General features: G+C 37.5%; 1 pseudogene; it reads right to left on the reverse strand.

Moving 5' to 3' along the window:
* Positions 1-11,082: 11,082 nt before the first annotated feature.
* LOC114044592 lies at positions 11,083-12,439 on the reverse strand (annotated as a pseudogene).
* Positions 12,440-12,856: the final 417 nt, after the last annotated feature.

Here is a 12,856-nt window from a genome sequence, read left to right on the forward strand (position 1 = left end):
CAATAGAAAATGGCCATCAGGATCTTAATTGGATGATAAATTTGGATAGCTCTTCACAATTTAGGCCCTTTCTACCTTTCTAGACTTCATATACTTTATTCTCCTCCCAGAACTTATGTTTCAGCTATACTGGCCTAATTGCTGTTTCTTATACTTGGCACTCTATTTTCTGACTGTGAATTTGCACTAGAGGCCTTCCATGCCTAGAATGTTATTGTCCCTCCCCTCTGACTCTTAATTTAACTGGCTTCCTTCAAAGATTAATTCAAATTCCACCATCTACAGGATGGTTCTCCCTACCCCCAGTCTCTTTTCTCTAAGACTACTTTCCATTTACAGCATATGTCTCTTGTATGTACATAATTATTAACAAAGTGTCTCCTCCAATACAATGAAACTCTTTGAGATCAGGGACACATATTTTTGTTTCTCTATAGATCACTAGAACTTAGAAGTATGCCAGGATAATGGTAAGCTCTTAATAAATGCTTTTTGGTTGACTAATTTGTTACAATTTTCTTCTGTTCATTGACAGGTACAGATCAGATATTATTATTCTCATTTGACAGATGAGGAGACTCATATGCAAAGAGGTTAAGACATTTGTCACACAAGTAGTTAATGGCAGAACCTAGGTTCTCCCTAGGTCCTGGTACCACTTTTTCCCCTCTGTGCCAAATTTTCACTCAGATACTAACTGTACCATCTTCGTGAGTATTCAGATGGAGCAAAAAGTTTTTGCCAATAGCCAGAGGGTATTGCTTCTTTGTTTCTATGTTTTTGACTATTTTGTTCATTAAGTGTCAAAAAAAAAAAAAAAGCTAACCCCAAATGGATGGTCAATTCTGATATTCATCAGGAATAGGGAGACCTATTTCAGGGAGCTGTTAACTGAAACAGACTTATGACCTATAGAAGAAATGTATTGTAGAAAATATATAAGCAGTTGTTAAATTGCTGAATTGTATATTTTTGAAAGATTAATTTTTTCAGGAGTTCTGACAGGCAGGAAAAGGTTTCAGTGACAGTTGTGTCCTACGTAAACTGCCATAAAGGGAGGTAGAAAAATACTGTAATAGATTACAGTGTGAGACTGACATGGCATTTAATTTCTTGATATCTTTGTGTTCATGACCTACAACTCTATGTGGGTCATAAACACAAATATAATAATTTCTCCTATAATTTTAAAAAAAGGATTAAAAATGTTAAACTTTAGGTTCTTTTATCATTGGTTGAAAGTATTGGGTTTATTGTTCTCCTGGCATTAATCATTTTTTAATATGCAAGATTCTTTTTCTTTCTCTTGAATTAACCTTAGTTGTCAGGTAGTCCAAATCTTGTATTTTACGGATGAGAAAAATGGGCTCAGAAAAAACAAAGTAATTTGTTTAAGATTACCCACAACTAGTTAGTGATACAGAAGGGACTAAAACCAGTACATATGAGAGGTAGCTTGCTATAGAAAGGAGAGAAAGGACAAATGCTTATTAAACTTCTACTAAGTGCCAGGCATTTTGATATTTTTTTTTATAAATATTATCTTCTCTGATCCTCACAACAACCTTGTGAGCTAAGTGCTATTATTATTCCCATAGTAAAATAAAAATTCCTGACTCTTGAATAATAAGACATGGGTTCCAATCCCCCCTCTGACACTTACTATATGATCTTGGGCAAGTCAATTAAGCTATTTGTGCTTCTGTTTCCTTATCTGTAAAATGAAGTTGTTGGAATAAATGGCTTTTGAAGTCCCTAACAGCTCTAGATATGTAATCTTATGACGTCTGCTTCTTAACTCCAAGTCACTGCACTTCTCTAGAGACACAGTAAACAAGGCTACCAATAATTATACATTATCATTTATGAGGTGCTTACCAGAGAACATAGAAGGTGGTGATGATGATGATGATGATGATGATGATGATTTACCCATGCTGCGTTAATGGAATCATCCAATAAATATCATCTATTTTCGTCACCCATCCTACTGCACTTCTGCATTAGTCCAGAGGGTATATGGCATACTCTTTTGTATAACAATAATTTTTTGACTAACAAAAGGCTTTTGTTATGTCTTTCCATTCAATTATCACTATCACCCAGTGATGTAAGATTAACATACACATACACACACACAAACACCATATTATACACAGCTAAGGAAACTGAAACTCAGAATGAGTGATCCTATAGCTAACAAGTGGCAGAGACAGAACATTAGTCTAGTTCTTCCAGTTTTAAGTCTAGTATTCTTTCCTCTAAATCTGAATGACTCCTTTTTGTTTATTTTTCATGGAGTCTGAAAAGTTCTTCCTGCCATATTTGTGGAAGAACTCTGTGCTGGATAGCCTAAAAGATATAGAGGTGGAAAAAAGCAATGGAGTGACACTGCCACATGTAGTTTTGGACAATGCTTGCACCAAAACAAGAACTACAGTGGTTAGGAATTGGCACAAGAATTCAAGTCTTGGATCAACCAATTTCCACCTACATTATCATCAATCTACTCCTTTTTTCTCAGCTGTTCATCAGTAAAATGAGGGAGATTATACCAGAGCTGCCTATATCATTGACATTCAGTCATGTCCAACTCTTCTTCACCCCATGGAACATCCTGTCAGTACATTTTTCTTGGCAAAGATACTGGAGTGGTTTATCATTTTTTTCTCCAGTGGATTAAGACAGGGTAACTCAGCTAGTAAATGTGGGAGGTCAGATTTGAACTCAGGTCTTCCTGACTCCAGGCTCAGTGCTCTATCTATTGAGTCACCTAGCTGCCTATCACATGGTCATTCTTAGTGTAATGTTAGGCTTCAATGGGTATACTTGGATAGCCAATCACCAATGTAATTGTAACAATATATCAGCCCTCACACTGATATGTGGATACTTACTCTAGTGGGAGAAGAAACAAACCCAATATGTGTCATGACCCAGTTTCCCCTGTTCCTCTGCTCTTGAGCCAAGCTTGTTGCAGCACAGAGAAGTGTCATGCTGCTGCTATTGAAGCCTGAAAAATTTCTGCATCTTTGTAGTTTGAATCTCTGGCACTTGATTTTCTTTGCAAGCACAAAGCCTCGCTGCTGAGAGTGTAGTGGGCATAGGGAAAGGGGCTACTTTGTGAGTGCTTTAAAATTTAGGTTTTATTGACTTTCTCTGTTGTTAATTGAATTTTTATCTCGTATTCTTGGTGCCCTAGATCATGAAAATAGTTGAAATTATATCAGGTGCATAATTCCTATTTTGGAGAGGTTGGAGAAATCATGATTGGAGAATATGTCTTACCTCTCATCTTATTTGTTGTTCATGTGACCCTATCTTTTGTCTTTGACCCAGAACTTTGCCAGTCTTCTCAATGCTTTCTAGTTTCCTTACAGAGATATCATATCCGTCACATGAATAATCAAGACAGGGGAATGTCCATTAGTCCTAGCAAGTTTTGCAAAGCTCTCTATTATGTCCTCAATAAGTTTCACAAAAGGACAGCAGATCCTTCTAATGTTTATAGCAGGTTGACAAATATCCTCCTTGGTAACCATCTTTAGGAAATCAAACTCTACTAATAATTATTTATTCCTCTGATAGCTCCTGGAACAGTATCATACATTTGGACCTTTAAACCCCCATCATCTCTTCTTGGAGCACAAGAAGCTACTTCCTTCTAAGATGTCCCAGATACCCCCTTTCCCCCCACCTCCATGATGAGAACAGGATTATACTTATTAGTTATGTATAGAATAATTATTTTTTCCTTCTTTCTCTGTATCACACTCTTCTCCCTTCTAACTTCCTAACATAGATTTGCGATCTTCACTACTCCATCATATCCTCCCTAAAGCATTTCCTCCATTTTCAAGAAGTCTTCATTCTCTGATAACCCAAAGAGTAGAGATTCCTCCAATACTTTCACCTTTTAATCTAACATGGAGAAAAGTATGCATCATATGCATACGTACATATATACATACATATTACTTGATACTGGCAGAAGTAAAAACATAACTCACTTGAAGTGGGATATGTCTTCCTTTGCCATAACTTTTGGAGGTGCCTTTCACTAACTTCCATTGTAAAAGGCAGTTTTCCATGACTATTCATTGTGCTTTTCACTGTTCAATCACTGACTACCTATATACATGGTTTTCTGTATTTGTGTTGAGATGCTCATATTTTCCTGCCTTATGACACGCCTATCTTACCCAATTGGCTTTATTAGCTACATATTAGCCCCAAGACCTAATGCAAAGAGAAGTTGTTTCAAGCTATCCTTAGTATAGGACTCTTAAGCATGAATTTGCTAATGATCACAGTTCTATATAATTAAATCCAATTATGCATCACTTTTCTACTCTTTCATTTGAAGCTTGTCTATGTTATTGAACATCTCTGGACAGTATGTGCTCTGTCTCTGAAATGTTTTATGATTTAGTCATTTATATCATTAAAATGTAAATTCCTTGAGGTTAAAGGCTGTTTTTGTTTCTCCTTTTTGATTTCCAGAGATTAGTTCTGTGCCTGGAACATATTCAGTGCTTAATAAATGTTTGTTTGCTCCAAGGCTCATTTTCTCTTCTAAATCTTTTTGTTTTGTGATTTGATACTACTGGTGAAGTTTTACTCTCCTCCTCTATAATATTTTGCAAAGTAATTTTTACTCTGAGACACCATTGATATTCTTCAATGACATGTCTTTTAGTGATATGGTCTGAGATAGTCTCTGAGGCCTTTTTTTCTCTTCATTGTACAACTATTTAATATCAATTAAATTACTTTTAAGAATGGCAACAATTAGAGTCAATATCTTTTCTTTTTATCCATTTCCCATATTTTTCATCAATATTTTATTGATTTTTGCCTTAAGAAAGACTATATGCTCACCAAAGTTATTTGCCATTGTCCTGGAGGAGATCCAGTGAAGAATTTGACTTGAAGACTTATTTCATTCCCATAGATTATAAGATCTTACTGGTACTCTTTATTTTTAGATGCCACTATGCTAATTATCCCAAACAGGAGACAATGCAGAGTCTTCTTAGTAAGATTTCTAATCACTCAAAAGAGTTTAACCTAATTGTCCTCAAAGGAAAAAACAAGTCAATGAAGACTGATTATTTTCTACATAGGGGTTCTCAATCTGGGGTCATGAATTTTTAAAAATATATCTCAATTAAGTATATTTCAATATATTTGGTTTCCTTTGTAATTCTATATACTTTATCTTATACATTTAAAAACATTATTGGGAGAAGGGGTCCATAGGAGTCATCAGATTGCATGACATTAACACCACCCAGTCCAGAATATCATATCAAATTGAATGAACAACTTAGGTAGATTGTCCATGTGTGTCTTTATGTATCTATAGATTAGAAGCTGGACCTGTGATTTCACTGAAAGAATGGATACTTTGATATATTCATTTCCCACCCAGCTCTGCACTTCATCAAGCCCTGAGGAACCTCATCATCCTGTAAGATCCTATGGACTCTAGAACTTATACCTCCTTAGTGCCCTCTGCCTCAGGGCCCCTCTTTCCTCTGACTAGAGAAAGTGAGGGTGGAAATTAGAGGGATCCTCTCAGAATCTCCATTTTTAAAAAGAGCACCCAGACCACCCACTCTTCATTTCCTACCTGAATGTGTTCCTCTCAACTTTATAACACTTTCCCACCTACTTCTCTATTTCCTCCCCCTTCAGCTTCCTTTTTGTATTTTGTCTTTCCTCATTAGATTGTGAGCTCTGAGGGAGGAAGGATTATCTTTTGTCTCTGTTTGCCTGGCTTGGCACAGTTAGTGTCACATAGTAGGTGTTTAATAAATATTTATTGACTAACTGAATAGGAAACTGATGAAGAAAATCTTTCTGACATATTCTGTAACTTACATTTCTGAAGCATTGCACTGGACATTGAGAAGTCAAATGACTTGCCCATAGTCAGGATTTTTCAGTCAGGACTTGAACCCAGGTCTCCTGAGTCTGCGACAGAGACAGAGGCCGAAGCAGAGGCAGAGAGAGAAACAGACATCTATAATAAGAGACAGAGAAACAAAGAGAGGGAAGAATGAAGGGAGGGAAAGAAAGAGACGGAGAATAACAGAGGCATAGAGGGAGGGAGGGAGGTAGAGAGAGAGAGAGAGAGAGAGACAAAGCAACAGAGAGCCAGATAAATACAAATAGAGACATAGTCACAGAGAAGGAGGGAGGGATACAGGGGGAGGTGGAGAGAAAGAAAGAAAGAAAGAAAGAGAGAAAGAAAGAGAGAAAGAGAGAGAGAGAGAAAGAAACAGAGAAAGAGAGAAAGAGAGAAAGAAAGAAAGAGAGAAAGAAGGAAAGAGAGAAAGAAAGAAAGAAAGAAAGAAAGAAAGAAAGAAAGAAAGAGAAAGAAAGAAAGAAAGAAAGAAAGAGAAAGAAAGAAAAAGAAAGAAAGAAAGAAAGAAAAAGAAAGAAAGAAAGAAAGAAAGAAGGAAAGAAAGAAAGAAAGAAAGAAAGAAAGAAAGAAAGAAAGAAAGAAAGAAAGAAAGAAAGAAAGAAAGAAAGAAAAAGAAAGAAAGAAAATTCCAGACAGAGACATGAGGAGGCTGAGAGGAGGGAAAACGGCAAGGAAGGAGCCAATCCATCATCAGGGGTGGACAACAAGAACCAACTGGTAGGGTGTTGAGGAGGAAGCCTTAAAAGACTGTCACAGAAGACTGCCTCCTCTTTCTCACCCATAATCCCATCAAAGAGAAGTTAGCTAAACGTTAGAGCATGGGAGCATTGCCTGGAAGGATTCTTAAGAGTATTACACTGGAGCTTGACCCAAAGTCCTGGAGTCCCGCAGTTTCTAGTTCAGACAAAAAAGCACAAGAAGTTTTCCTCCTACCTTTGAGATTGTCACCTGTGTGGCATAAGACTCTTGAGCTCTCATTGTAAGTGGAGAGCAGAGGGAAAAAAAAGAGAGAATTCTTTTGAGAGTGGTTGAGATGAATTTCTGACACTGAGATGTGCAGCTGAAAGAGGTTCCATGATTGTATGTAGCCAACAATGACCAGTGCTATCTACTAAAGAGTTGTAGACTTGAGTCACACTATACTGACATCCAGAGGAACCTTGAAAGGAAATCCTGGGAATATGAAAGACCTCGGTAGAAGATAAAACCTGAGAAGTCACATAAGAGAGGAACAGAGGTAATATTTTCTATGTGGACCATGTATGTGCCTGATGTTATTCAAGCCCCTAGGTAAGTTTGCTTACTGATGGATAGTTATTTCCTTTGGGATCTGATGGGAGTGCTAGTGGTTTCCTCTTGCCCAAAATAAAGGTTCATCTTTTGAGCCTTGTGAACTTATGTAATTGTAAAGGAAGTTGATAATGACACAGCTGGAAAACAGAGAACATTTGCAAGATATTGAAGTTCTCAGTTCATTTGAATGTGAGCCACAAATTTAAGAGAAGTGGAAAGTCTCACAAAGTGGGTCCTTATGTATCAAGTAGGAGCCTATGACTCCAAGATTACAGACAAGTAATTTTCCTGGCAGTTATTCACCTTTTTTGGTTACTTGACATCCCACCCCCACCTTTGGCAATCTGGTGAAGCCCATGGACCCTTTCAGAGATTCAAAGAACAATAATTTTAAATGTATAAAAGAAATAAGATTACAAATTAAATTATATTGAAATGCAGTATGTATGTACATGTATTATATATATGTGTGTGTGTATATACACACCGTAACATATCTAATCATACATGTACATACATATACTCTCTATAGATATCTATAGTATTATATGTACCATATCTACAATACAAACAATAGTGTTACTATACAAGTGATGTTTTGCGCTGACAACATCTTGTAATGTAGGGGTTCTAAACATCAGGTCCTTATATATTTATATATTAATTTATATTGTATATTATCTAAAAAATATAATATGCTAGTTATATAGCTAAGTAAATATACAAACTCAAGTTTATATACCATAGAGAACTATCTATAATACATTTGCATTACACTTATATTTACATTTAAATATTTACATTACACCTGACAATATTACTTTGTAAGTGATGTTTTGCACTGAAGACATCTTGTAGTGCTGGAGTTCTAAACACTGGATATGAGAAACATAAAATATTTTATATAAAATATATAAACATGTATTTATATGTTATATAAACTTGAGTTTATATAAAATAGCTATAACTATATATTAATAAATGTGTAGATATATATATTTAAACTTAAGTTTATATATAAAGATCATATATTATACATGTAGACATGTATACATACATGCATATTGTGTATGTATGGGCATGCAGGAACATGTTTCACAATTACATATACACGTCTCTCTCACATACACATATACACACATATATAACTAATGTTTAGAACCCCTACACTACAGGATATTGTCAATGCAAAATATCACTTACATAGTAGCACTGTCAATTGTGATATACAGATTAGATTATTTCCACCATTAAATAAGCCCTAATTAAAAGTAAAATATTGCTCCCAGAATGTTGAAAATATGTAATAAGTGTGAAGGTCGTGGGCTATTTCCTATTTCTTCTTTAAATCATATTTTTTAAAAAATAAAGTCAAAGAAGCAAACATTTACAAAAACATCCTCTTCAAAAAAAAAAAATCCAGTCATGGCAAATGCAGTGTGCACGGTGTTTCTATGTCTGTTCGAGATTAGGGCAATAATTGGCAGAAGCACTGTTTTTATTTTTTCCATTTTGCTCTTTTTCAATTCTCATTTAAAAGGAAAGCACAAAACACTTGACGTATCTACTTTTCTACTGATGGGATGGAAGATAGACTCAGTTTTTCTGTCTCATTTCTTTTCAGGCAATTTTTCTTATTATCCTAGGCTCATTTTTAAAATGAAATTTGTACAATGCAACTTCTGGGGAACTTATACTGTCTCTCTCTCTAAGTAGTAGAAGATGGTTTTGATATATTCAAGTTATGGTGGCCCTGTGTCCCATGAGAACTATCCTGAATAGGAACTTTCTCCCCAAACTTACAGATATTTGCAAATAAGAGAAATGAAAATCTATTATGTATAACCTTACTTCACCAACAAAGGTAAGCACTGACTAACATCTGGATTTACAAGCAAACCTTATTCTAAGTGTTATTTTTTTCCTCCTAGATCATTTTGACAAGAAACCAAACAAATAGTGGACAGGTTCAGTCCTTTTGCCCACTGTCTTCTGGCCTCTCCTCATAATAAAATTGACAATCTTCAAAAATCTGTTTCCCCTTCTAAACCGAACTCATCTATGCAATGACAGTGGGCTAAGGGTATCCATGTTTTTGCTGATGGTGACAAGAAGATGGTAGAGTAACTATACCTCAGAGATCATTTAATGCCAGACTCTACTTTTACTGATACCTATCATTTCTGCTTTTTTAATTCTTCCTACCAACAGATATTTCCTGTCCATAAACTTAATTAACCACCCTGCCTGATCTAATGGAAAAGATTCTTCTTCCATTACTATGCTAACCCAATGGATTAATTCTACCACCATCCTTTATCATAATTTCTCAGGCTTAGAGCCTGGGAAACTCTATTTCAAGCTCCCTCTCCTCCATCCCATTAGAATGGACATTTGTTCATCCACAATCCCTCAGCCCAGCCTTCTACTCCTGAGCAATCATAACTGCCCAATTTACCAAGCTTAGCCTTATCAGGGGATGAGGCTCTGTGTGTTAACCTTGCTACATTGTAACCTGCTGATGCAGTTGAAGTGTTGATTATAAGCATATTATCTAGTTATGAACAGTTTTCTGAAATTCTACCATATCTGAAATTATCTACCATAGCAGACTTCTAGCAAAAACATGATTATATATTTTAAGTCTGTGATTTTGTGGGTAGATATGTCCCCACAAGGATCCAGTACAACCAATAATATTGAAGTAACCAGTCAGCTTTTACTTTATTGAAATTGATATGACTGAAAAAAAGAATATCTAATTTTCATTTTACAATTGTATGATAGTCCCTTTTTTCCCCTGGTACCAAAGGTATCACCTTAAGCAAGAAGCACAACTGTACCCTACAGGTAAGAGGCTCTAAGTAAACATATCCATGTTAAAGATAGAGAGATCAAGAGATTTAGAGTACTTCATAGAGCAAAGCCTCTCCTTCCTTATGTAGCCATTGCATTATCACCGTCTAATAAGGACTAACACATTTTGCAGACACTTTTACCTTCAACAGAAATTCCTAATGTACAAACACCCCCCACAAAACAAAACAAAAAAAATGGTAAGATGAACCTCAGTGTTGCCCCTTTGGTCAAATGAACATTATCACTGTGAGCTGCCTTCAGTGAATTGCTGGCCTTTGGCATTCAATGAGGAATGAGCCATCTACTCCCAAAGCCCAATGCAGACCATGTCTTTGGCCCCAGTTCCTGACTGGAATCCTATCAGACATCATCAATAACTTCTGCTCTTTTAAGAATATACCTTACAAATTAAGCTAGATCAATAGAGATTTTCTCCAGTGACTTGCAAACAAGTATAAGTATGTAGTCTGACTTTTCATTTTGATCAAGAAGGTTAGGAATGGTAATTCATTCTTTCTCCCTAGGTAGTCCAAGGATATTTTGCATAAGTTATATGCCTGATACTCTAAAGAGGAAAACAAATATGTTCCTTGGATTCAAAAGGCAAATATTTGAAATTCAGAAAGTTGTTTCCAGATAATGTGGAAATTGGATGCTTAGTATGAAGTCATGATTTTTTTCAGTCACATTTTGTTCAAAAAGAAAGAAATATATATCCCATTGTTTATGCAAAGTGTGCTTATAAAGCTCCTCAATAGCTTGAGAAATAAGGAACAACACACAATGGAACTTGGGAGGAAAGAGCAGGAACTATCATTTAAAGGAGGAGGGGGTGTATGATATAGTTACTGACAGCAGGATATGCATTTGGTATATGTCAGCAGTCCATTGTACAAGAGTGATACGGCACCAGTCAGGGGTTATTTTTTGTTCTTTGGTTTTGTTTTTTGGGTTTTTGGGGTTTTTTTAGTATTTATTGTTAGGCCTCATGTCCCACCTTACTGTTCTTCATCACTGAGCTTTTGCAAATCCTTATAATAGGGCAGCCGCCTATTGTGTACTTCTTCTTCACTAGATACAACCTCCAAGTCCTGACTCTTCCCTTTCCGCAAACGTCTTCGTTCATAGTTATTGAGATAATCGTCAAATCGCTGTCCTGGGAGCCAACGATCATTCTCATTAGATGGATCCACAACCTCAAAGCTATCTTCACTGGGAATTTCATCGAATTCCTCATCAGGCTCCAGATCTTCACCAGTCACTTCATCCGCATACCCTCCAAATTTGTTTGACAGTTTGCTGAAGAAATTCATAACCTTTGAGTTGTTCTTATACCTGCCCATAGTTTCTGGATACCGAGCTACATCCTCGAATGCCTGCATGACTTCTGCATCTTGCATAGCGGCAAGAATTTCTGGGTCACCAAGAATTTCATTGAGCACTGATTTCCCAGGTATAGTCCGCATTCTCCTTCTCATTCTAGGAAATTCTCCAAGAAAAAACTGTAAAAGGGCCAAGTAAGCTGCCATTCTCCGATCTTCTTCCTCTTTTTTGGCTTTATCATACTCCTCTCGAGCCTTCCTCATTCTTTCCACTCTCTCTGTACTTTCGCTCTTCACGTTTCTGCTCACGTTTCTTCTGGCGGAGCTCTTTTTTTTTGCCGATGTTCTTGAATCCTCTGGAGCCTTGGTTGAATATCCTTAAGCACAGCATTGGCATCTTCATCAAATTTCAGTTTACAAGACAAAGACAGATCCTGGCCTGCCTCCTCCCAGTGGCCCAGAAGTCTGTGTGCTTTTCCTCTCCATTTGTAAGGTTCAGCTGCATGGGGGTTTAGCTCAATTGCCTTGCTACAATCTCTGATGGCAGCGTTTGGCTTCTGCAATTCAATAAAGATACTGGCTCTTAGGGTATATAAAATAGCCAACCAAGGATTCAATTTGATGGCCTCTGTGAAAAGTTCAAGGGCTTTCTGGTATTCACCATTATGTAGGGCATCGAGGCCCTTCACCTTCATCTCGTTGGACTGATCTATCATCTCATCTGTTAAGTCTGCAGTTGCATCTCCCATTTCCTGAGGGCCGTCCATGTAGTCTTCAATCACTCCTTCATTATCAAGTTCTAGATCACTTTCCTCAGTTTCGATGTCTTCTCTCCTGTTGGATTCCTCCTATTTCCTTCCTTCTGTCTCCCCTCCGTTGAATCTTTCCTCTGATCTGATTTTTTTGGAGTGGGAGGTATCCTCCCACCCAAGCTCTCCACCCACTCCCTCAGGAAGCGCAGCTCCTCCCTGTATAGTCTGGCAGGGTCTTGTTGACATAATTTCACAAAAGCCCGGAGCTTGCTGGTGTCCATGTCAGGTGGAGTTGGGGAGGGAGAGGGACGTGGCGGCAACTGGCTTGGACTTTGGCGTTGGCTGGGCAAGGGGGGGGGGGCGGGGGCTGCCAAGGCGCCTCGCGCTGGGGTTCGGAAGCGCAGCGGGGACCTCATGAGCTTCGGCGCATCCGGGGTCTGCAGGAAGGACAGCCCCAACCTTTGCGATTTGCTGCGCGGGAGCGCTTCAGTATTGTGAAGGAAAAGAGGCAGTCTTAGCTACAGAAGCAACTTAGGAGCGGGTTGAGTTCTGCCTCAGGGCACATACTAGGTGTGAAACCTTAGGAGAATAAATTTCGAATTTCAGTCTCCCAGGCAACTTTCCAAGACTTAAACTACAGATAAGTTACTAAGTTGCATCTGTGGAAGGAGTTCCCATATCTGGAGTTCCGTCCCTGG

The sequence above is a fragment of the Vombatus ursinus genome, unplaced genomic scaffold, assembly GCF_900497805.2.
Source record: "Vombatus ursinus unplaced genomic scaffold, bare-nosed wombat genome assembly UNPS02014774.1, whole genome shotgun sequence".
NCBI classification, from domain to species: Eukaryota; Metazoa; Chordata; class Mammalia; order Diprotodontia; family Vombatidae; genus Vombatus; species Vombatus ursinus.